Here is a 25,607-nt window from a genome sequence, read left to right as displayed (position 1 = left end):
ATGTATGTAGTATTTTCTATTGTAGTTGTGGATGTAAAAACGCGCAGGAGGTCGGTCCTGCAAGACAATAACAAGAAAGAGCAAACATTCAGAACAAATGCAAGATTCCTTCTAATATACTTATTGCTGTGTCAGATGCTGCTTAACATAGAGTCCATATACGAAATGTGAATGTGAATTGGACATTTATTTGCCAACTATATAATTGTTAATGTCGATGTCCATATAAAATGTATGTATGTACTCTTTTCTTCTTTTCTATGTGTATTTGTGGACGTAAAAACGCGCAGGAGGTCGGTCCTGCAAGACAAGAATAGAAAATGCGAATGTTCAGAATAAATGAAAGATACTTCCTGATTTACGTCTTAGTGTGTAAGAGGGTGCATGTCATGGAGTCCGTATATGAAATGTGGATGTGAATTGTAAATTTATGTGTTAACTCTATTATTGTCAATGTTTATGTCTTTGTATGTACTATTATCAATTTTATGTGAGATTTTATACATGAAGAAGAACAACTTATGTATGTATGTGAAGTGCAACGCGACGGACGAGTAAAATACTCGCACGTGTGAAGTGATACAAAAATATTAAGGCGTAATAATATTGAAAATAACGGCTCAGCCGTAATATGAGTAAACGCTGCAGTCTAGCAAAGTGAATACAGAGAGTGTGATGCGTGTGCGACGGAGATATCAGAGGAAATCAGTATGACCATGAGTTGAGGTGTGAGAACCGCTAACTATAATGCACGACGGAAGATAATGCCGTATCCTGCAGTGCGGCTCTTACCTTCAATGTCACTGGCCGAAATCCTCGCCCAGGCGCGAGATGAGGTATTGGTGTTCTTGGGTTGAGCGTTGGAGCTGAATCCGTCGTATCCAGTCTCCGGACTGGAGGGCAAATACAACACCGACTTCACGAGCCTGGAGCGACATTACAGTGTGGGCGCGGGCAGTGCTGCTGCTCACGTGGCGTTTGCGTCACTGAGTAGGGCGCCTTAAACAATGAGCTGCTGCTGGCCGTAAGTGCAGCGAACAATGAGATAACGTGTGTCGAAAGGGCAGCTTATCAGAATGGCTAATGAACCAAACACCAAGGAGAAAAACAATTATTAAAATATGGTGAAAGGACAATGTAAGAAATGTAACATTTTCCTCCTGATAATACTGCTTAATAAATGTAAGGAGAAATAAGAGACTACGACGTTAGCACGCCATGGACGTGCGATATGTAATATGAATATATGTGAATGTAATTACGTGATATAAGTATATGTGAATGTATTTATATGTATGAATTTGTAATGGCCAAGAAAATGAGCTTTTTAGATATATTTGTAGTAACATAAGGGTATTAAAACTCCATTGACGTGCACCAAGTGACTGAACTATGAGCCCCAAGGTTAATAAGACTACTGTATACTGTCTCCCTAAATAAAGAGACTTATTTCCGACAGTATACAGTAGGGGGGCATTTGTGATAAACCTTTTGCATTTCCTTTATGTTTTCGTCTTCCTTAAAGGCAAAGAGACAAGATGAAGCGGTAGCCCATCATAGAGCCTATGCCTACCGTCATGTATTTTTTGACTTTCAGTTGTTAATAAACAGAGGATTTTTTCTGGTACCGGTAGGAGGAAGGAGGGATTCGCGCTCAGCTAGTGAAAGAGTGAGAAGCACGTCAATTTTTTAGCGAGTAATTGTAGACCGCCATTTTAGGGTCGCAATGAATAAGTGAGGAGTGTGGATTTCATATGTGCACCGTTTAGAAAAATACAGTATTGTTTTATTAACAGAAAGGTCGTGTGAGTTGTTATTTCAAATAGTACAATAATTACAATAACTGAAGCCCACCTGTGTACTTTGGAAAATTACGAAGATCCGATAAGCTTAATAGGAACACGGTCAAGACTTCAAAGGTGAACGCGGCGACCAAACGTAGTATTATAAAGAATGGTAAGCACAAATCTACAGCGGAGAAAGAAACTACTCCGCCCTGCAAAATAATATGAACTAATACGGACTTATTTCCAGGCATAGCTCAGCTTATTGTGCTTGTCATTCACGCCGAAAAATTAATCTCATTAATTCAATACATTTTAAAAAGCCACGCATTTTATTATCATCTATTCCATTATTTTATTATACTATAGCCAGCTTATCACTAAATATGAAGGGGATGCGATGGGGAGTTTCGCCTGTCAGGAAAGGTGTTGTGAGAAACAAAGACGGTAGATAAGGGTTTCATATCCTGATGATGATGAGTTCATTTGAGACGTAATGCAAACTCGGGTGGAGGAAGAATGAGTAAGGAAATCAGCCGTATCCATTTTTAAGAAACCACACGGGAAACTGAGTCTGACTGGGTTGACGGGGATGTAAATCGCTGTCCTACCGTTTAGAATTGCTGGCCTCCCGAATCCGAATCCAACGTCTTACCATTGCGATAATGGCTACGTTTCTCTCTCTCAGAAAGGATCATGCGACAAGCTACCTGATGAAACTTTTGACATCTGACAGAGGTTGCCTTTGAATGTAAATGGCTTAAAAAAGTAATTAAAGCAGTAGAAAAGCACTTCGACAAACATTGCGAGTACAAGAGCTGACAGAGTCTGTAACTGGGCTTAAATTAACACTTTTTATCCAGTGACTGACTATATTTATTCGCAATTAAATACAACGTTTTAAGGAATGTAATATGTTATAGACGCATACGTAACAATGTAACATTTGTTCCTGTCTGCCAGCTGCCGCCGTAGTCGAAGTCGCTAACGCACGCCTTTGCAGTATTCCTCGACTCGGAGGTAAGCCGGTTCGAATCCTTTATTTGACTGGCAAGGGGAGGAGAAGTGGTGGCTTTAAGTTCCTGATCACCAGATTCCGCCAATAACAAAAAAAAGACCAAACACCGTCCGGACTAGGCTTGAAGGCCCGACGGGACTGATCTGCCGCTGTCATGCACAGCCCTTAGGCGTCACCAGATGCGGGGACGGAGAGGCATGTGGTCAGCACACCGCTCTCCCGGCCGTTGTCAGTTTTTGTGACCGGTGCCGCTAATTCTCCTCAGTTGGCCTCACAACGGCTCAGTGTACTTCACTTCCCAACAACACTCGGCAGATCCTGACGATGACCCATCCATTAATTAGCCAAGCCAGACAGTGAGTGCTTAACTTCGGTGATCTGACGGGAACCGGTGTTACCACTGCTGCAAGGCCGTTGGCCGTTTTCTCCAATATCCTGGATTAAATGCCAAATCTACCCGCAATGTCTCACAAAGTAAGAGTATGTGAGACTATTAATGGCCATCTGTCCATCGGCCAGGGACGTTAAGCTCGATGATCCCCTTGGTGCTATTCGAGAGGATTAAGCTAAGTGCCAGCACAGGTTTCCACCTCTCCCATCATTATCATCATCAGCATCATCATCATCATGATACAACACAAACATAACGACACACTATACACAGATCCACTACACTCACCTACACTAAAAAAAAAAAAAAATACATGTATGATGCAACCCTCACATATCCGCGAAAGAGGCCGTTAGGCGAGTGGGAAGAAAGCCCTTAACGTCTGTACGCCTAAAACCACGCCTTGGGATTTCTCAGCCAACAATGCCATACAGCCGGCCGGGGTGGCCGAGCGGTTCTAGGCGCTACAGTCTGCAACCGTGCAAACCGCTACGGTCGCAGGTACGAATCCTATTACAGTATTATAATATTTGAGAGTTGTAGCATCGCGCTTTAGTGCCTGAATAGTGTAAAATCGCGTAGTCTCCTTCTGCTGCCGAGCAGTGTGTCAGCAGTGCGCAAGTAGCAGCATTACTGCATTTACTAGGCAATCTTGTATTTTAATAACCGCTTAAATTTGGTGTCGAATTGTTTGTGCTCTCTGTAGATTAGTTCAGACGTTCTTTACACAACAGTTTTTAGCATGGATAGGGACTGCGACTGCTGTGTTCGGATGCGGGCTGAGTTGGCATCCCTTCACTCCCATCTTCATGCAGTGTTGGCTTCGATCACACAGATTGAGGCTGTTGCCAATGGGCATCACTGTGGGGGTCCTGATGGGGGTTTCTCGGAGTCGGCCAGTTCGTCCCACGCATCCCCCGATCCGACTACGGCTGTGGCTGCCTGGGATACTGCCCACACTGAGGCTGACCCCTCACCCATGGTAGAGTGGGAGGTCGTCTCGAGGTGTGGCAGGGGGCGAAAGACATTCTGGAAGGCTGAACGGAAGGCCTCTCCAGTTTGTCTGACGACCCAGTTTCAGGCTCAGTCTCTGGCTGATACAGATCTTCGGCCGGACTTGGCTGCTTGCCCCTCAGTCTGCAAGATCCGGGCAGTCGCAGAGGGTGGGCTTACTGGTACTTGGGAGCTCCAACGTCAGGCGCGTAATGGGGCCCCTTAGGGATATGGCAGCAAGAGAGGGGAAGAAAATCAATGTGCACTCCGTGTGCATACCGGGGGGAGTCATTCCAGATGTGAAAAGGGTCCTTCCGGATGCCATGAAGGGTACAGGGTGCACCCATCTGCAGGTGGTCGCTCATGTCGGCACCAATGATGTGTGTCGCTATGGATCGGAGGAAATCCTCTCTGGCTTCCGGCGGCTATCTGATTTGGTGAAGACTGCCAGTCTCGCTAGCGGGATGAAAGCAGAGCTCACCATCTGCAGCATCGTCGACAGGACTGACTGCGGACCTTTGGTACAGAGCCGAGTGGAGGGTCTGAATCAGAGGCTGAGACGGTTCTGCAACCGTGTGGGCTGCAGATTCCGCGACTTGCGCCATAGGGTGGTGGGGTTTCGGGTTCCGCTGGATAGGTCATCAGGAGTCCACTACACACAGCAGGCGGCTACACGGGTAGCAGGGGTTGTGTGGCGTGGACTGGGCGGTTTTTTTAGGTTAGATGGCCTCGGGCAAGTACAGAAAGGGCAAAAGCCTCAAAGAGTGCAGGGCAAAGTCAGGACATGCGGGGACCAATCAGCAATCGGTATTGTAATTGTAAACTGTCGAAGCTGCATTGGTAAAGTACCGGAACTTCAAGCGCTGATAGAAAGCACCGAAGCAGAAATCGTTATAGGTACGGAAAGCTGGCTGAAGCCAAAAATAAATTCTACCGAAATTTTTACAAAGGTACGGACGGTGTTTAGAAAGAATAGATTCCATGCAACTGGAGGTGGCGTGTTTGTCGCTGTTAGTAGTAGTTTATCTTGTAGTGAAGTAGAAGTAGATAGTTCCTGTGAATTATTATGGGTGGAGGTTACACCCAACAACCGAACTAGGTTAATAATTGGCTCATTTTACCGACCTCCCGACTCAGCAGCATTAGTGGCAGAACAACTGAGAGAAAATCTGGAACACATTTCACATAAATTTCCTCAGCATGTTATAGTCTTAGGTGGAGATTTCAATTTACCAGATATAGACTGGGACACTCAGATGTTTAGGACGGGTGGTAGGGACAGAGCATCGAGTGACATTATACTGAGTGCACTATCCGAAAATTACCTCGAGCAATTAAACAGAGAACCGACTCGTGGAGATAACTTCTTGGACCTACTGATAACAAACAGACCCGAACTTTTCGATTCTGTAAGTGCAGAACAGGCAACCAGTGATCATAAAACCGTTGCAGCATATGGAAGTAAGTAGGAATATAAAAAAAAGGGAGGAATGTTTATTGTTTAGCAAGAGTAATAGAAGGCAGATTTCAGACTACCTAACAGATCAAAACGAAAATTTCGATTCCGACACTGACAATGTTGAGTGTTTATGGAAAAAGTTCAAGGCAATCGTAAAATGCGTTTTAAACAGTTACGTGCCGAGTAAAACTGTGAGGGACGGGAAAAACCCACCGTGGTTCAACAACAAAGTTAGGAATCTACTGCGAAGGCAAAGAGAGCTTCACTGCAAGTTTAAACGCAGCCAAAACCTCTCAGACAAACAGAAGCTAAACGATGTCAAAGTAAGCGTAAGGAGGGCTATGCGTGAAGCGTTCAGTGAATTCGAAAGTAAAATTCTATGTACCGACTTGACAGAAAATCCTAGGAAGTTCTGGTCTTACGTTAAATCAGTAAGTGGCTCGAAACAGCATATCCAGACACTCTGGGATGATGATGGCATTGAGACACAGGATGACACGCGTAAAGCTGAAATACTAAACACCTTTTTCCAAAGCAGTTTCACAGAGGAAGACCGCACTGCAGTTCCTTCTCTAAACCCTCGCGCAAACGAAAAAATGGCTGACATCGAAATGAGTGTCCAAGGAATAGAAAAGCAACTGAAATCACTCAACAGAGGAAGGTCCACTGGACCTGACGGGATACCAATTTGATTCTACACAGAGTACGCGAAAGAACTTTCCCCCCTTGTAACAGCCGTGTATCGCAAGCCTCTAGAGGAAGGGAAGGTTCCAAATGATTGGAAAAGAGCACAGGTAGTCCCAGTCTTCAAGAAGGGTCGTCGAGCAGATGCGCAAAACTATAGACCTATATCTCTGACGTCGATCTGTTGTAGAATTTTAGAACATATTTTTGCTCGCATATCATGTCGTTTCTGGAAACCCAGAATCTACTCTGTAGGAATCAACATGGATTCCGAAAACAGTGGTCGTCTGAGACCCAGAAAATATTAGATACAGGCTCCCAGGTAGATGCCATTTTCCTTGACTTCCGGAAGGCGTTCGATACAGTTCCGCACTGTCGCCTGATAAACAAAGTAATAGCGTACGGAATATCAGACCAGCTGTGTGGCTGGATTGAAGAGTTTTTAGCAAATAGAACACAGCATGTTGTTCTCAATGGAGAGACGTCTACAGACGTTAAAGTAACCTCTGGCGTGCCACAGGGGAGTGTTATGGGACCATTGCTTTTCACAATATACATAAATGACCTAGTAGATAGTGTCGGAAGTTCCATGCGGCTTTTCGCAGATGATGCTGTAGTATACAGAGAAGTTGCAGCATTAGAAAATTGCAGTGGAATGCAGGAAGATCTGCAGCGGATAGGAACTTGGTGCAGGGAGTGGCAACTAACCCTTAACATAGACAAATGTAATGTATTGCGAATACTTAGAAAGTCGGATCCTTTATTGTATGATTATATGATAGCGGGACAAACACAGGTAGCAGTTACTTCTGTAAAATATCTGGGAGTATGCGTGCGGAACGATTTGAAGTGGAATGATCATATAAAATTAATTGTTGGTAAGGCGGGTACCAGGTTGAGATTCATTGGGAGAGTCCTTAGAAAATGTAGTCCATCAACATAGGAGGTGGCTTACAAAACACCCGTTCGACCTCTACTTGAGTATTGCTCATCAGTGTGGGATCCGTACCAAGTCGGGTTGACGGAGGAGATAGAGAAGATCCAAAGAAGAGCGGCGCGTTTCGTCACACGGTTATTTGGTAAGCGTGATAGCGTTACGGATATGTTTAGCAAACTCAAGTGGCAGACTCTGCAAGAGAGGCGCTCTGCATCGCGGTGTAGCTTGCTCGCCAGGTTTCGAGAGGGTGCGTTTCTGGATGAGGTATTGAATACGTTGCTTCCCCCTACTTATACCTCCCGAGGAGATCACGAATGTAAAATTAGATAGATTCGAGCGCGCACGGAGGCTTTCCGGCAGTCGTTCTTCCCGCGAACCATACGCGACTGGAACAGGAAAGGAAGGTAATGACATTGGCACGTAAAGTGCCCTCCCCCACACACCGTTGGGTGGCTTGCGGAGAATAAATGTAGATGTAGATGTAGATGCATAGGATTTTCTTTACGAACTGACATCTCGATTCGGTCCCATAAGTGTTCAACGGGATTCATATCTGGATATCTAAGTCGCCAAATCATCCGCTGGAACTGTCCACAATTTTCTTCAAACCAATCAAGCACAGTCGTGGCTCGGTGACACAGCGCATTGTCACCCATAAAAATTACATCAATGTGTGGGAACATGAAGTCCATCAATCGCTGCAAATGGTCTCCAAGTAGCCGAACATAACCATTTCCTGGCAATTATCGGTTCACTTGGAGCAGACCCAGTCTGCTCCACATAAGCACAACTCACACCATAATGGAGCCACCACCAGCTTTCATAGTGCCTCGTTGACAACTTGGGTCCATGGCTTCGTGGGGTCTGCGCCACATTCGAAGCTTGCCATCAGCTCTTACCAGCTGAAATAGGAAATCATCTGACCAGGGCAGTATTTTCCAGTCGTCTAGAATGCAACCTATATGTTCACGAACGCAGGAGAGGCTATGTCAAGATATTGGCTGTTTTGTTCAGCTAGTCTTTCAAGCCCTTTGCCGGCCGGAGTGGCCGAGCGGTTCTAGGTGCTACAGTCTGGAACCGCACGACCGCTACGGCCGCAGGTTCGAATCCTGCCTCTGGCATGGATGTGTTGTAAGTAGGTTGTTTAGGTTTTTATATTGGTAACGCCACGTAGCGCTCGGTATGAAAATCACTGGCTCTGCTGTGTGCAGTCTGTGGCTGGTTTGCATTGTTGTTTGCTATTGTAGTGTTGGGCAGCTGGATCTGAACAGCGCGTAGCGTTGCGCAGTTGGAGGTGCGCCGCCCGCAGTGGTGGATGTGGGGAGTGAAATGGTGGAGTTTTAAGAGCGGACGATCTGGACGTGTGTCCGCCAGAAAGAGTAAATTTGTGATACTGGATATCATGAACTGATATATATATTATGACCTTTGAACACTATTAAGGTAAATACATTGTTTGTTCTCTATCAAAATCTCTCATTTGCTAACTATGCCTATCAGTAGTTAGTGACTTCAGTAGTTAAAATCTTTTATTTAGCTGGTAGTATTGGCGCTCGCTGTATTGCAGTAGTTCGAGTAAGGAAGATTTTTGTGATGTAAGTGATTTGTGAAAGGTATAGCTTAATGTTAGTCAGGGCCATTATTTGTAGGGATTATTGAAAGTCAGATTGCGTTGCGCTAAAAATATTGTGTGTCAGTTTAGTGTTGATCAGAATAGATAAAGAGCGAAATGTCTGAGTACGTTCAGTTCTGCTCAGCTGTTTGAAAATCAAATAACGTAAGGGGTTTATCAGCACAATAATTCATTAATTTTGCTAAGGGGACATTTCATATGTCGACCCTTAGCCGAGGATACCTCATTGGAATCTTCTGATTTTTGCTTGTGGTTTATGTAATTCGTGTAGCTATTGTTTACTGCTATCGCGTAATTATAGAGAGAATTTCCTTTGTAGTTGTAGTTTCTCATTGTTGTACAGTAAAACAGTTGTGGCATGCATGTAGATTTGCACCAAGTATTTCGCAGCTGCGCTTGCAATTAAGGGGATATTATTTTCAATGCTATGTTAATGTGTTTTCTTATTTTGCTCTTCAAATTGTGCTTTTCTGTGTTGTCGTGTGAAATATTGTGACAACAATGGCGTGTAAAAATCGTAATACTAGGCTCCAAAGTAAACTGAGAAGTAATAGTGACGACGAGCGTAGCTTATCAGCACCACTGTGTAATGAATCAACAGACATTCAAAGTGGTAATTTGGTAACTGTGCATAGGGAAATGGAGCGGGCGGCAAATAATGGCGTAGATAGTGAAACAATTAGTGAACAGGGAAGCATTATCGATCGATCGGTCGGCAACAGCTCGCCTAAGGAATCCGAAATGACAGGACACAATCTCGCAAATACTGTAGATTCTGGTTTTGGGTCCTCACCGTTTTCTCAAATAAGTCAAGACACAGTTTCTGTTTGTCAAAATGTGAATGTTGGTGGTGCAAATGCACTGCCGAAAAGCATAGAGGAACAGATTCCAGACACAAGTACATTATTATTGCAATTAATGCAACAAATGAAATAAAATCAGAGATAAACACAGAATAGTTAGACACAATGGAACAAAATCTTCAAAAATTAGACACAATGGATCAAAATCTACAAAAAAGTTAGACACGATGGAACAAAATCTTCAAAGGTTAGACACCACGCTTGAACAAACACGTGAACATTTAACTACTGAGTTACATAAAAACGAATCGAAATGTCAAAAAGTCTGTAATGACTTAAAACCACACATTTGTGAGCATTTTCAACCTATTTTTTCGCGGCATGAAAATGCATTACAGAATCACGAAGCAGCCATAAAAGAACTGCAAACTATTGTTCATGAAAATCACGAGACCTTGCGGGCTAAAATTGACTCAGTTGCATCTACCGATTCGGTTACGCTACTTGCAAAAACTCAGGAAAACTTAAAGGACACAGTAGATACTCTGAAAATTGGTTCATAAAGACACATGGAGGAAATTAGCTCATTATCAGAGAAAGTAGTCGAACTTTCGGATCAGTTAAATAATTTATCTACGAAGGTAGATGATAATCTGAATGACATGAGACCGGTAGTCTTTAATGATACAGAAGAGTACGAACAAATTAGGAAATTCAAACAAAATCAGAATCAAATTAATACGCAACACCAATGAGAAATCCGGGAAGTACAAGATCAGGTGACACAGATAATAGAAGAATTATATATTTCAGAGGACACTCGCGCTCCAACATGGGAAGAGGGACATAGAAATACGGAACAGCCACAAAATAATAAACACAGGGCATTTCGGAAATTATGAAAGAAATTGGCCAGGTACACCGAATTTTGACATGGAACCGCCGAAACGACGTAACAATAACCGGCATGCGACTTGCCGATATGATGATTTTGACTGTAAGCTGTTTATTACTACACGTAAATTCAAAACATTTAAGAATTCCGACAACGACATTCATCCACAAGCGTGGCTTCATCAATTCTCTCATTGTTTTCCTCCCAACTGGTCATTAGAGCACAAATTAGAATTTATGTGTGGCTATTTAGAGAATGAACCAGCTGTAAGAATGCGATCGGTCATTCACGATTGTCACAGTGAAGGAGGTTTTTATCATGCCTTCCTCTCAGCATATTGGTCTCAAGCTACACAAGACCGAGTAAAACATAGCATCATAATGATGAAACATTTCGAACAATCTGAATTTTCCAGTCTTGTGAAATATTTTGAAGACATGTTGCAAAAGAATCAGTACCTGTCAAACCCATACAGCCCCTCAGAACTCATCCGCATTTGCTTAATCAAATTGCCTGAACATTTACGACATATTATTTTGGCAGGACGTTGCAAAGATGACGCTGAAGCTTTCCAAGGACTCTTACAAGAATTGGAAACTGACACTGACAATCGCGGGACGCGAAAACAGGAACACAACAATTACAGGTCACATCTGTCACAATTCCGTGATGATAGAAATAATAACTGGACACGACAAGGCTATTCTTACAATGTAAATCGTGACCAAAACTGACACCACCCGTAAGACAACCGTTGGCAGAGTAGTAATAATTGCAGGGAAAGATCACCTCTCCGCGGTAATGACTATCAAAGAGACAATCAGAGAAACAGACAATATGGGAACCAAAATAATTATTATCAAGGGAGACAGAAAAGTGTCAGACGCAACGGTCCCCCGCACAGTTACGATTCTGGGCGAAATTCTCCACCACATGACCGACAAAAAAGAAACTATGTAAATTACCGACAAAACGACAGACCTGAATTTCATCAGAACTGGCGGGATTCAAACAGGGCAGGGTCCTCTCAACAAGGTGAATTTGTAGAAGTTAGATCTCCAAATCCCAATAATGACGCGCGCCAACAAAGAGACAATAGGTAATGACTCACACCGCTGGTAGCCACAAAACGTACTTATGAAGCTGACGACGTAGCTGCTGTGGCTAGTAATTACGTAAAAATGGAAGACATTAGGGACATCTTACTCCAGGAACACGACGTAAAACATAACAACATTGCATATCCTGTGATTCACATTACAGTAAATGACGTAAAATTTACGGCAGTACTTGACTCTGGCAGTCCCATTTCAGTAATTAGTGAAACAGCCTTTAGCAAATGCAACTAATCGAACGATTGCCCCACACTTCCGTTACGTAAGATTGAATTACATGGTGCAATCGTTGGAAAAAGTGTAGATGTACGCCAACAAACCAACTTAGAATTCTTTTGTCATAGCCACAGCTTCTGTATGAACTTTCTTATTGTTCCATTATTGTCGACGGAAATTATATTGGGAATAGACTTTTTGAATGAATACAAAGCAATCTTAAACTTCCACGATGCTGAAATAAGTTTAGAGAAAGAAGGTAAGTCAATAGCTTTGAAATTTGAAGATTGTCTCTCAAACCATGACGAGGAAATTAATCGGCTTTACCTTCTGTTAGACAACAGATCGGAATTTTCAATGGAACTAGTCACTAACAATCACTCTGCAAGCACTGACAGGGATGGTATCGACGGCGTATTTGACACTAATGAGCTAATTCAGAATAAAATTCAAACAATTGAGAATTGTAATGACACTGATAGGCAGGACCTTTTTGAGATTTTACGAGCACATTCCACAGTTTTTACTCACAAAACAGGAACAATCAAGGGATTTCAATATCAATTTCGTGTTCGTGAGCATACTAAATTTTGTGTTAGACCATACGTAATTCCAGCACATTATAGGGACCGCGAAGAACAGAAATACAATCTATGCTTGATGAGGGCATTATTGAGCCTGCAATAAGCTCATACAACAATCCCTTACATGTTGTTGAGAAGAAAAATGGATCGATCAGGCTTGTCTTAGATTCGAGACAAATCAATACTATCATCATTCCTGAAACAGACAGGCCGCAAACGATGGAAGAACTTCTTCAAAATTTTAATGGTGTAAAAGTGTTGTCTTCTATTGATCTCAGATCCAGCTTTTATCAGATCGAACTTCATCCAGAATGTAGAAAATACACAACTTTCCTTTGTTTCGGGGTTTGTTATCAATTTCGGAAACTTTCTTTTGGTTTGAACATTTCTTCAGCAGCATTCATTCACGGGCTAAATTCCATATTACCTGAGTTCTTAAAACGTCACATCACCTTATATGTGGACGATATTCTGATAGCAGAAGCCTCATGGGAACAACACAATCGCATCCTCAACAGTGTGTTACATATTTTTGCAGAATCTGGAATTACAGTTAACTCGGAAAAGTCTGAATTCGGTAGGTCAAAGGTGAGGTTTTTGGGACATATTATTTCTTCTGAAGGCATTCAGCCGGATCCTGAAAAGTTAGAAGCAATCAGAGCCATTCCAGTTCCATCCACAAAAAAAACAAGTCCGCAGTTTTCTAGGTCTCATAAATTTTTACCGTCGTTTTCTGAATATGCAAATTCTAGTTACACCAAAACTTTGTTCTCTCACAGGAAAAAATACTATTTGGAACTGGGACGAACAAGAACAGTTGGAATTCAATTCTTTGAAAGAAGCGCTACTTAACGCGCCAATACTAGCTCATCCAGATCTGTCACTAGATTTCTGCCTTAGCACGGATTCTTGTTAAGTCGGTCTTGGTGCCCATTTATTTCAAGAAGCCATAAAAAATTACACTACTGTTCAAGAAACCATTGCTTTTTTTAGCCGAGTGCTAACAAAATCTGAAAAAATTATTCTGTTACTGAATTAGAAACTTTAGCTATCGTTTGGGCATTTAAAAAATTCCGTTTCTTTCTTTCTGGTAAGCACGTAAAAGTATACAGTGATCATCGTGCATTAAAATTTCTTATGTCTTCAAAATTAAATCATGACAGGTTAAAACGTTGGGCATTGTTTCTGCAAGAATTCCACTTCACAATAGCCTACATTCCCGGGAAGGAGAACATTGTTGCGGACGCACTGTCACGCGCACCAGCTGGGCTTGAGAAAAGTAACACAGAAGGCAGCCTCGAGAAAAATTTCAGTATTCTTTACATTCAGAAAGTCGCCTTTGAAAACTTCATCACCACATCTTTAAAGGACATTGTTCATGAACAAGATAAAGATCCGATTTGGAAAGATATCAAAAGTAAATGGCGTGAAAAGACACACACTCAGATTCGGCATTATTATCTGGTTAGAAACAACATACTCTTCAAACGCTGCACTGTTGATGACAAGCTATGGGTACTTTGCATTCCTGACGATTTTGTTAATAAACTCATATGGTACATTCATTTCAGCTACGCTCATTTTGGTCCAAGAAAATGTTATCATATTCTTCGGACGACTTGTTATTTTAACAATATGGAAAAGAGAATTCGAAGGGCCTTGTCTATTTGTAAACTTTGTCAAAAAGCTAAACCATCTACCATCTCACATGGTGCTCCGTTGTTTCCTATCATTCCTTCTAAATTAAAAGAATTTGCTGCTGTTGATCTCTTGGGACCCCTTGTCAGAACATCGAATGGATTTTCGTACATTCTAGCCGCTGTTGAACTTACTTCAAAATTTGTTTCTTTCACTCTGTTAAGTAAAGCCACTGGACGATCTGTATCCAACGCCTTTGTTAAAAATTTCTTACGTGAAGTTGGACACGTTAGTAAAGTCATTTCAGGTAACGGACCGCAATTCAGATCTGCTGTTTGGTCACGCATGCTTCAGAACCATAAAATCAAACCTGTTTTTATTTCACTGTACTTACCACATTGTAACCGGTCTGAACGGATTACGAAAGAAATCAATAAGCTTTGCAGACTTTATTGTCACAGAAAGCATCAGCATTGGGACAGATATTTACACTTATTTAAAAACGTGCTGAATGAAATGCCTCATGATTCCACTGCTTTACCACCTACTCTTGTACTGAAGAATGAAGAACCACCGAACAGAATCAGAGAGCTTGTACCTTTCCCGAATACACCTAAACTTCGACACAAAGACATAATTGATTTGGCTCTTAAAAATATAAAATCTGCAGCAGACAACAGGAGGAAACTACACGGTAAAGCAAATGCAAAGAAATTATATATTGGTCAGAAAGTTCTCATTAAAGCTCATTCATTGTCACATAAGAAGAAACACTTGAGTCACAAATTCTTTCTGATTTACAATGGACCTTACAGAATCCGACGTATACCACATGATAATTGCGGTGAAGTTGAAACTCTGTGTACTAGCAAGAGTAAAGGATTGCACCACATTTCACATGTAAAACCGTTTATTGAAAGATAATCTGCTTTTTAACTTAGTCTTTGCCATAAAAGTTTTCACTTCACGCTACTAGTACACGTTGTCACACTTAGAAACTGTTATCATGCAACAATGTATTGAAGCTAACTATCCAATCTAGAACCTAGGGAACATATTTAGAGAGTAATTACCACTGCATTGTGATAGTGAACAGAGGACACAGTGTTACTGTGTGTGTACATTCTTGCTTGTTAGTTGCACGATTACGTAACGACTATAAGGCTTACATACTTAGAACATATACTGCTAATGAGATTTTAATGCAACATTTTGGTTTACTTGAAAAGACATTCTTTATTTGAAGTACTTTCTGTGAGATTAAAGATGACTTAGTATTTGGTTTCTTTGACAGTTACACGATTATATCACGACGCTACTAATGTGTGACACAATTTACATTGTTGCTTTTGTCCTGTATCTGCTTTATATCTGCACAGTTTTCTGAATTCTTCTGGAAAGTAAAACATATTTTAGTAGTGACTTTTGTGGTATAGCTACAAAGAGACAGCCTTTTTTGTAGCAAAATCAAATAGTTCAAATGGCTCTGAGCACTATGGGACCCAACTGCTGAGGTCATAAGTCCCCTAGAACTTAGAACTACTTAAACCTAACTAACCTAAGGACATCACACACATCCATGCCCGAGGCAGGATTCGAACCTGCGACCGTAGCGGTCGCGCGGTTCCAGACTGTAGCGCCTAAAACCGCTCGCCCACTTCGGCCGGCTTTTTTTTTTTTTTTGTAGCACAACAATACGTTACAGTGTAGTGCTTTCTTGATCACGCAATTGTACGTAATAACTACGATATCTATACGCATAGCATTTCGCTTTTGTTTATTACGAGGTAAGTACATTGACTTCCACAGAACATTGCTTAAGGACGACAATAATTACGACACTTGGCATATTTTTTACCCTTAAGTAATGACGGAGATTATGTTTCAACAAGACGCACAATTTAGCGCGGCAGTACACATATTTGAGTGATTAATTTTGTACTTAAAACTTTTATTTTTAAAGATTTTTGAATTACAAAGAAAGTTTTCCGTGATACATTTCATTCCTTTACTGTAATCTGTAACACCTGAGGGTATAAATACATTAATCCTCAGGGGGGTACACTCTTACTTTGTGTACCATGTGTTTGGCAAGCACAAGGAGCCTTAGCTAATTTGGTATTTGCTTATACACTTTTACACATCGGTACCATATTTCTCTAACACAGAATTACACAGCTATCTGATTATTTGACAGAGAAACAAACATTCTTTTTACTATGTCAGTGACACATGTTTACGCAATTGCACAGTTGGATAACTTCACACTTATGAAATTGTATTTTGTTTGCACTGTGTGAACTGTTCATACTTTTTCGGAACCATTGTGATACTATGAGATCTTTGAATGTCGTATTTGGTATGGGATCATGATTTTTGAAGTACGTTTGAGGTAGATGACTTTACTGAAGGTCTTGAAAGTATTGAAAGAAGCTGCGACGATTTTGAAATGTGATTGATCTGTTATGATGTTATTATTACGATGACGATGTGTATTATCCTGTTGAGGTATGTTTATGCTCAATAAGATGGTGCTACCATATATGAGGAATGTGATTACGTGTTTATATGTATATGAATAATGAGTAGTGGTTAGGGACTCTGATTTGTGGAAAAGGATGTTGGAAACCAAGAATCGTACTTTAAGAATTATGAAATGTGTGTACATGTGTGAATGTATCACAATGCCACCGAAAATTTTTTGAACACTGTTGTATTTGTTTCTACACATTTGTAACGCAAATTCTCGACCTGTGAAATTTTTTATATGAGACTTTCACTGTAGTGCAAACTGCTGCCGAAAATATTTCGGTAATAAAGCCAAGTGACCTTGACGTAATGCGTTGTGAGCATCCAGCTGTGCCAGGTGCCTGAAAAAAGAAAGCCATTAGGTGGAGAAAAAAAAGAGGCCATTATCCTCGCTATTGGCATTTCTTTGTAGAAAGCATCACAGTTACAACACGCTCAAACTTGAAAACATATGATTACACTGTGGAGCTCTTAATTTATACCTAATTAAATGATGAGAAACATTTTATATCTATTGTCTTTCTAGTTGAGAGATTTTTTTACTGCCTTTGGAGACGCCATTTGCCTAGTGAATTACGTTTCACGCCTTGCCTTATGTATTTATTTGCTCATTTTGTTTAATATCTAGTTTCTGGATGCACTGCAGCATTGGTTAAAATAAAGTTTTATAGATGTACTAATATAGATATTTTATGCCTACAGATCCAGTAAATAATAACTTTACGATCTACTTAAAAAAAACGATGGAGCACAAAAAGACATTTTCCCTCACAGGAATTGCGTACATAATTTTTGTCAATGACTGGTAACTTTTTAGTAGTGTAAGTTACGGTGATGCATCACTCTAGTGTTAAGATCTGACATAGTTATTAGACATTTTCTATCTTTACTTTGATATTTTTTCTTCTTGAGCTTTGTCATGTTTAGATATAAGTTATTGCATTTGCTGCTGCTGCTTGCCAGGCATAGTGCTATTAAATTTCACTTTGTATTACTCTGTTAAGCCAGGTTTTCTTATTTGCTGCACATTGCATTATATTAGTTGTAATGTTGCATTTGCTTTGCTAATTTAGATGTACTGCTGCTTGCTTTGCCAATTTGCAATTTTTTGTCATTGCTCTTTGTGTTAATTGTTTTGTGCTGCTGTATTGTGTCGTCCTATAGTTTAGCATCTGAGCTCAGTAGATTTAAGTTAGCTTAAGAGGGGGTAGGCTATATAAGAGAATGAGTTGTGATGAATTGGAAGTAATGGATTGACATGGTATTAAAAAAAAGTGAAATAAGAGGAAACATCTATGAAATGACGTTTTGGGTTGGACTGCAGTACCAAATGTCACACTGAAAACAAACCCTGACCTGTCCCTTTGTGTTATTCCACTATGTGTCTGTGTACCTTGTGTATTTGTGTTCTTCCTGTCTTCATGTGTTTATCTGCTAAGACTTATGTTGTAGAATTTTTCTAATACTAAGCTACATTCACTATGATGAGGAATATTGTTATCCTCAAATATACTTTGCATTTATAATATGTTATTTACTTAGTAAAGATGTTTAGACATTATTTATTCTGTTTTGTTGCTCATGTATGAAGTCGATGTTTCAAAAGTTGTTCTGACCTTTTATGTATTTACTTATGTCATAATTCCTGTAACACTGATGTATATGTTATATCGATTCTTTTGTAAGGCCTGTATTACTACAAATGTTATCTGAATTTTTATGTTCTTTAATGATGTTTTCTGTACCTTTGTAATTGTATTCACATGATATAAAATTGTAATTGACACCAGTTCATCAAATTAAGTAACTTGTAAGCATACATTTCACTGCACACGTTTCTGTTGCTCGTAGTATATGCACAATATGTGAGAAGTTGGGACTGTTAGTCTTTGCACGTGTGTTGATAATTCACCAAGGGACTGGTTAACAGCATTGCTGGTTCTAAGGATAATTCCAAAAACTTTGTGAGTGCACAAGTGGTGGTTTATGGACTTGCTATATTGTCCGCAAGACTCGTCCATGGTGATTGTGCACTTGTACAGTCGCAACAGATGGCTGCTGGGTGTCTCTACAAAGACTGCAGTAGGTCTGCACCTTTGATGGCCCACCAATACCATTATTTCTACAAGGACTGCAGTGGGTCTGCACCTCTGGTGGCCCACCAATACCATAATCTCTACCAAGACTACAGTGGGTCTGCTCTGTGATGATCTACCTACCAATATTCTTCAAAACTTCGACTGACTCTGTTGTGGGTTTGCTCTGTTGTGAACCATTACTTGTCTGCATGTCAAGAGTCAGCATTATCTTTCTGTTGGAAGGACAACACTACTTCTTCAAGACTGCGTGGAAATCCACTACTTCCATGTGCATTTTCTTTTACTGCTCAGACTTTGTACATAAAATTGTAATTAATACTGTGATGAATGATCAGGACTGTCTTTATGGACTGTGAGAAAATTTTAGCTTTTGACCAACATTGTATCAATAAGTGTGTGTATTTGATATCTTTGTTATTGTAATTATGAAAATTTTTTCAAATCTGCATTGGCCACTGCCCAAAACAATTTGCAAATTTTTTTGTGGGGAGCATGGGGCTATGTAAGTAGGCTGTTTAGGTTTTTATATTGGTAACGCCACATAGCGCTCGGTATGAAAATCACTGGCTGTGCTGTGTGCAGTCTGTGGCTGGTTTGCATTGTTGTTTGCTATTGTAGTGTTGGGCAGCTGGATCTGAACAGCGCGTAGCGTTGTGCAGTTGGAGGTGAGCCGCCAGCAGTGGTGGATGTGGGGAGTGAAATAGTGAAATGGTGGAGTTTTATGAGCGGACTATCTGGACGTGTGTCCGCCAGAAAGAGTAAATTTGTGACACTGGATATCATGAACTGATATATATATATATATATATATATATATATATATATATATATATATATATATATAATGACTTTTGAACACTATTAAGGTAAATACATTGTTTGTTCTCTATCAAAATCTTTCATTTGCTAACTATGCCTATCAGTAGTTAGTGACTTCAGTAGTTAAAAATCTTTTATTTAGCTGGCAGTATTGGCGCTCGCTGTATTGCAGTAGTTCGAGTAAGGAAGATTTTTGTGAAGTAAGTGATTTGTGAAAGGTATAGGTTAATGTTAGCCAGGGCCATTATTTGTAGGGATTATTGAAAGTCAGATTGCGTTGCGCTAAAAATGTTGTGAGTCAGTTTAGTGTTGATCAGAATAGGTAAAGAGCGAAATGTCTGAGTACGTTCAGTTCTGCTCAGCTGTTTGAATATCAAATAACGTAAGGGGTTTATCAGCACAGCAATTCATTAATTTTTCTAAGGGGACGTTACAGTGTGTGATGTCCTTAGGTTAGTTAGGTTTAAGTAGTTCTAAGTTCTAGGTGACTGATGACCTCAGAAGTTAAGTCCCATAGTGCTCAGAGCCATTTCAACCTTTTTTTTTTCAAGCTCTTTGCTGTCTCTGACAGTACTGTAATGGCATCGACAGATCTTAAATTTTTTATTTTTTCTCCCTGAATTTAAATTCCGTCTAAGAATTTCTCCTTGGTTTCTGTCACAGCTACACAGAGGTCACTCACTAAACTTCGAAGAAAATAGCTTTAAGACAGAATGGAACCGAATAAAATATTTCCATAAACAGTGGCTTAAAATCCCAAACAACAGATAATTTAAACACAGAAATACATAAAAATAATGCAAAAAATTGCCACGCTGAGAAATAAGACCACTAACAGTAAGTTAGGATACATTTTAGTCCACAAAATAAAAACAGATTCCCAAAATTTAACAACAGTGGAGTATACCAAGTATTATACGCCATTTGTCCCGCCTGCTGTGAAGCGAAAACAGGCAAAACTTTCAAACACGCTTGGAAGAACGCACAAATGCCTTCACACTTAATCATTTCGACAAATCTGTCACTGCATAACATATGATGGGAACTAAACACACTATCAACAGGATAGAAAACAGTTTGGTAGTACTACAAAATGAAGCCAATGATAAGACCCCAATAATGTTGGAGCAACTGAAAAAATACCTCATGAAATCACAAAGCCGAGTCCATGTTAGGTGATCAGATTTCGCTAACCTCAGATAGTTTCTTTCAGAGGTAATGCACGAGTGAGTTTAATAATGAATAAGAAAATAGCCTTTAAACTACTATGAACAACATAGTGGACGCATTATCGTAGCCAAGATAGACACGAAGCCCACACCTACCACAGCAGTAAACGCTTATATGCCAAGTAGCTCTGCACATGATGAAGAGATACAAGAAATTATTCGCATAATTAAGGAAGGCAAAACTTTAATTGTGATGGACGACAGAAATTCGACAGTACGAAGAGGAAGAGAAGGAAAAATAGTAGATGAATATCGAGTGGGGGACAGCAACGAAACAGGAAACCAACTGGTAGAATGCTGCACAGATCATAATTTATTCATCCCTAACAACTTGTTTAAGAACCACGAGAGAAGGTTGTACATGTGGGAGACACTTGGAGACATGGTAAGGTTTGACTGATTACACAGTGGTTCGACAGATATTTCGGAATCAGATTTAAAAGTGTAAAACATTTAAAAGGGCAGATGTGGACTCTGACCACAATTTATCGCTTATGAAGTGAATATTAAAACTTAAAAAATAGCAAAAAGGTGGGACATTAAGGAGTTTCAGAGGGAGCATTAGGCAACAATTGACTCAAACAAGGGAAAGGAATACAGTAGAAGAAGAATGTGTAGCTTTCAGAGATGACAACGGACGACCAAATAGGTAAAAAGACAAGGCCAAGTAGAAATCCTTGGATAACACAGGAGATATTGGATTTAATTGATGAAATGAAAAAATATAAAAAAACACAACAAATGCAGCAGGCGAAAGGTAATACTACCGTGTTAAGTAAGAATGGATGGAGGACAAATGCAAGGATCTAATAAAGGGAAAAATAGACATCGTCTACAGGAAAATTAAAGATGCCTTTGGAGAAAAGAGAAGCAACTACATAAATGTCAAGAGCTCAGATGGAAAACCAGTACGAAGCATAGAAAGGAAAGCTGAAAGGTAGAAAGAGTATATAGAGGCTTTATAGAAAGGAGATGAACTTGAAGAAAATATTATACACAGAAATTAAAGAGGATATAGATGAAGATAACATGGGAGATATGATACTGCGAGAATAAGTTGACAGAAGACTGAAAGACCAAAGTCAAAACAAGGCCAGAGCAGTAGACGACATTACATCAGGGCTGCTGATAGCCTTTGGAAAGTCAGTCATGACAAAACTCTTTCACCTGGTGTGCAATATGTATGAAATGGGCGAAACACCCTCAGACTACAAGGAGACTCTGATAATTCCTGTCCCAAAGAAAGAACTTGCTGACAGGTGTCAAAATTAACGAACTATCACTCTAATAAGTCATCGTTGCAAAATACTAACACGAATTCTCTACAAAAGAACGGAAAAACTGGTAGAAACTGACCTCGGGAAAGATCAGTTTCAATTTCGGAGAAATGTAGGAAATCGCGAGGCAATACTGACTCTACGACCTATCTTAGAAGACAGATTAAGGATAGGCAAGCCTACGCTTATAGCATTTGTCGACTTAAAGCAAGCTTTCGACCATGCTGACTGGAATACTCTCTTTGAAATTCTAAAGGTAGCAGGGGCAAAATACAGGGGGCGGAAGGCTATTTTCAACTTGTACACAAACTAGACGGCAGTAAGAAGAGTCGATGATGAGGACGATGATGATGATGATGATGGCTGGTTCGTGGGGCGCTCAACTGCGCAGTTTTCAGCGCCCTTACAATTTCCCAATCTTTACTCAGTCCGATCTCGCCATTTTCATGAATGATGATAAAATGATGGGAGCAACACAAACACCCAATCCCCGAGCGGAGAAACTCCCCAACCCGACCGGGAATCGAACTTGGGCCCACGTGATCCAGAGGCAGCAATGCTAGCCACTAGACCACGAGCTGCGGACAAGAAAAGTCGAGGGGCATGAAATGGAAGCAGTGGTTGAGAAAGGAGTGAGATAGGGTTGTAGCGTGTACCCGCTGTTATTGAATGTGTACAGTGAGCAAGCAGTGAAGGTAACCAAAGAAAACTTTGGAGTGGAAATTAAAGTTCAGGGAGAAGAAATAAAAACTATGAGGTGAGATATGCTGATGACACTGTAATTCTGTTACAGACAGCAGGAGATGGAAGAGCAGTTGAACGGAATGGACAGTGTATTGAAAGGGGGATATGAGATGGACATCAACAAAAGCAAGCCAACGATAATGCAATGTAGTGGAATTAAATCAGTTGCTGCTGAGGAAATTACATTAGGAGAAGAGACACCTAAAGTAGTAGATGAGTTTTTCTATTCGGACAGTAAAACAACTGATAATTGACGAAGTAGAGAGGACATAAAATGTAGACTGGCTGTGGCAAGAAAAGCATCTTCGAAGAAGAGAAATTGGTTCATATCAAATGCAGATTTAAGTATTAGGGAGTATTATGTGAAAGGTTTTGCTTGGAGTGTAGCCGTGTATGAAACTGAAACGTGGGCGATAAACAGTTTAGACAAGAAGAGAACAGAAGCTTTTGAGATGTGGTGCTACAGAGGAATGCGAAAGATTAGATGGGTAGATCACATACTGTACCTAATGAAGAGGTGTTGAACAGAAATGGGGAGACATCAAATTTGTGACACAACTTGACTAAAAGAAGTGATGGATTGATGTGACATATTCTGAGATATCAAGGTATCACCAATTTAGAACTGGACAGAAGTTGAGAGGTAGAAATTGTAAAGGAGACCAAGAGATGAATACAGTAAGTAGATTCAGAAGTATGTAGGCTGCAGTAGTTATTCGGAGATGAAGAGGCTTGCACAGGATGAAGTAGCATGGAGATACAACAGACCGGTCTTTGGATTGAAGACAAGCACAACAATAGTTATTTTATTCATTTTAAAGACTTATTTTATATTTGATACCTTACATATCGAATCTTTGGAATGACAAGGTGTCAACTAAATCTTAGTTCGATACATGTAAACTGACGTCAAAGTTTCATTAACTCATTATTCAGTTGTCTGTCCACGTACAGCAGTGATTTTTTGATATGGTGTTAGTCAATGCTTATCACAATCGACTGTAAAGAACATTTACAAAAACACTGTAAAGAAAGTGCAACATAACTATGTTAAACTTCCCATTACCTCATTCTTTGTAAAACTACTGCTGCAAACAACCTAAGAAAACTAAAATAAATTGATGTCTGTTCGTGCTGTTAATGTATCCCATGCATTTTCACGTGTCTCTTACCTCTACGCTTGTTTCCTCAGTCAATTTATAACGATAAATTTCCTTTTTCTTGTTTTTTTCCTTCCAAAAATGAACAATTTACATATTAGACATTGTCCCTGTTTGAATCCTAATGTTTTTTTAGGTTGATAAGATTTAATTAATAAAAATTGATAATTATACAAATATTTAACTTTATTTGTGATTACTTACAAGAAAAGTAATTCAGTAATAAAAAGTTGTGTGCCATCTATCAAATGGAACATTGTCATCCCAACGAATCAAACAAAGTGATTGGAGTTAGTACTTCGGCAATCTTCTAGCTCGACTATTTCTCTACAGATCGCAATACGATCATGCTCTGCAGATGTCAGATAGAATCTTATCACACTAACAACTTATTTTCTTCGATTTTGTCACTTGGAATCCTGTCACTGCAAAGAGTCGATGTATCAGTTTATTTTAAAACTCTGATTTCTGATGACACTACACTATAAAGTTCATCTTTGATTATCTCATATTAAACATTAACTTGCATCTGTGAAGTGTTTTGAAATATACTAACAAGCGTGAGGCTTGAGTCTTGTGATGTGCAATTACAGAATGAATTTATCAACGTGTTCTAGCATTAAGACATAAAAATGTTTTTCCTGGATCTTTCGGTAAGTCTTTCACTGTTTGTCGTCATATTTTGCATTATTTGATTTGCAAGTTTCGAACAACAGGAATACAGATATTCGCATCACCTCACAAAGCGAAAGTCAACAGTGTATTAAAACTATTTGTACCTGATTATGTTCAGATAGGATCCGAAATGCGTCATATAATTTAATACAACACGAAAACTGATGACTTAAGGCGTTATTTTTCGCACTTCCTATACACACGAACTTCCCGTGAAAACTTGATATATTTAAATTTTAGTGTGACTCGGAAGCTGTGAACTACTATCTTGTCTTGTATTGGTGAAGATTTCTGCAGAGGTTGCAAGGGACCAGGGCCAAGTGGTGTACGTTTTCCAGTCCTGTGGTCGGATTCTGTAATCATTTTGAGTGCAGTTAGACTGCCACAGGGGATGTAGTACGTCACATAATGTGGCTCGTGTTTCGCACGCTGTCAGTAACACCTGAATTCCTGTCAAGGGTGCGCGTGAGACTTTACGTGATGCCACATCGAGGAAGTCCAGAGCAGCAACATTTTCAGAACTTGCGCGGGGCGATAGTAGAGTTCTGTAACCATTAAGAAAATGTGAAAGAGAGTTTGTGTTGATTTATTGCAGTTAATTTTTCTCTACGTAGTTGCCATCCATATTCATATACTTTCCCAGCGTTTCCTGGTCTTCCGAATGCTTCGACTATAGAAATTTGCAAATTTTGTCATAAAAATTTCTTCCACTTCATTAATGACGTCATCTGTGTTGTCAAATAGGTAACTACGGAATGGGTTCATTTCTGAGAACAAGAAACTTCACTTGATGCAAGATCAGGAGAATAAGGAGGATGCTGTAAGTTCTCAAACCATATGCCCTCGTTTTTCAACTGCAACTTGAGGTGGATGAGCCGGTGCAGAGTCAGCCAGAATCCGAACGCCTCTGGGTTTCTTAATCAGG

Source organism: Schistocerca serialis, chromosome 1, assembly GCF_023864345.2.
Source record: "Schistocerca serialis cubense isolate TAMUIC-IGC-003099 chromosome 1, iqSchSeri2.2, whole genome shotgun sequence".
NCBI lineage: Eukaryota > Metazoa > Arthropoda > Insecta > Orthoptera > Acrididae > Schistocerca > Schistocerca serialis.
This window is presented reverse-complemented; position numbering follows the sequence as displayed.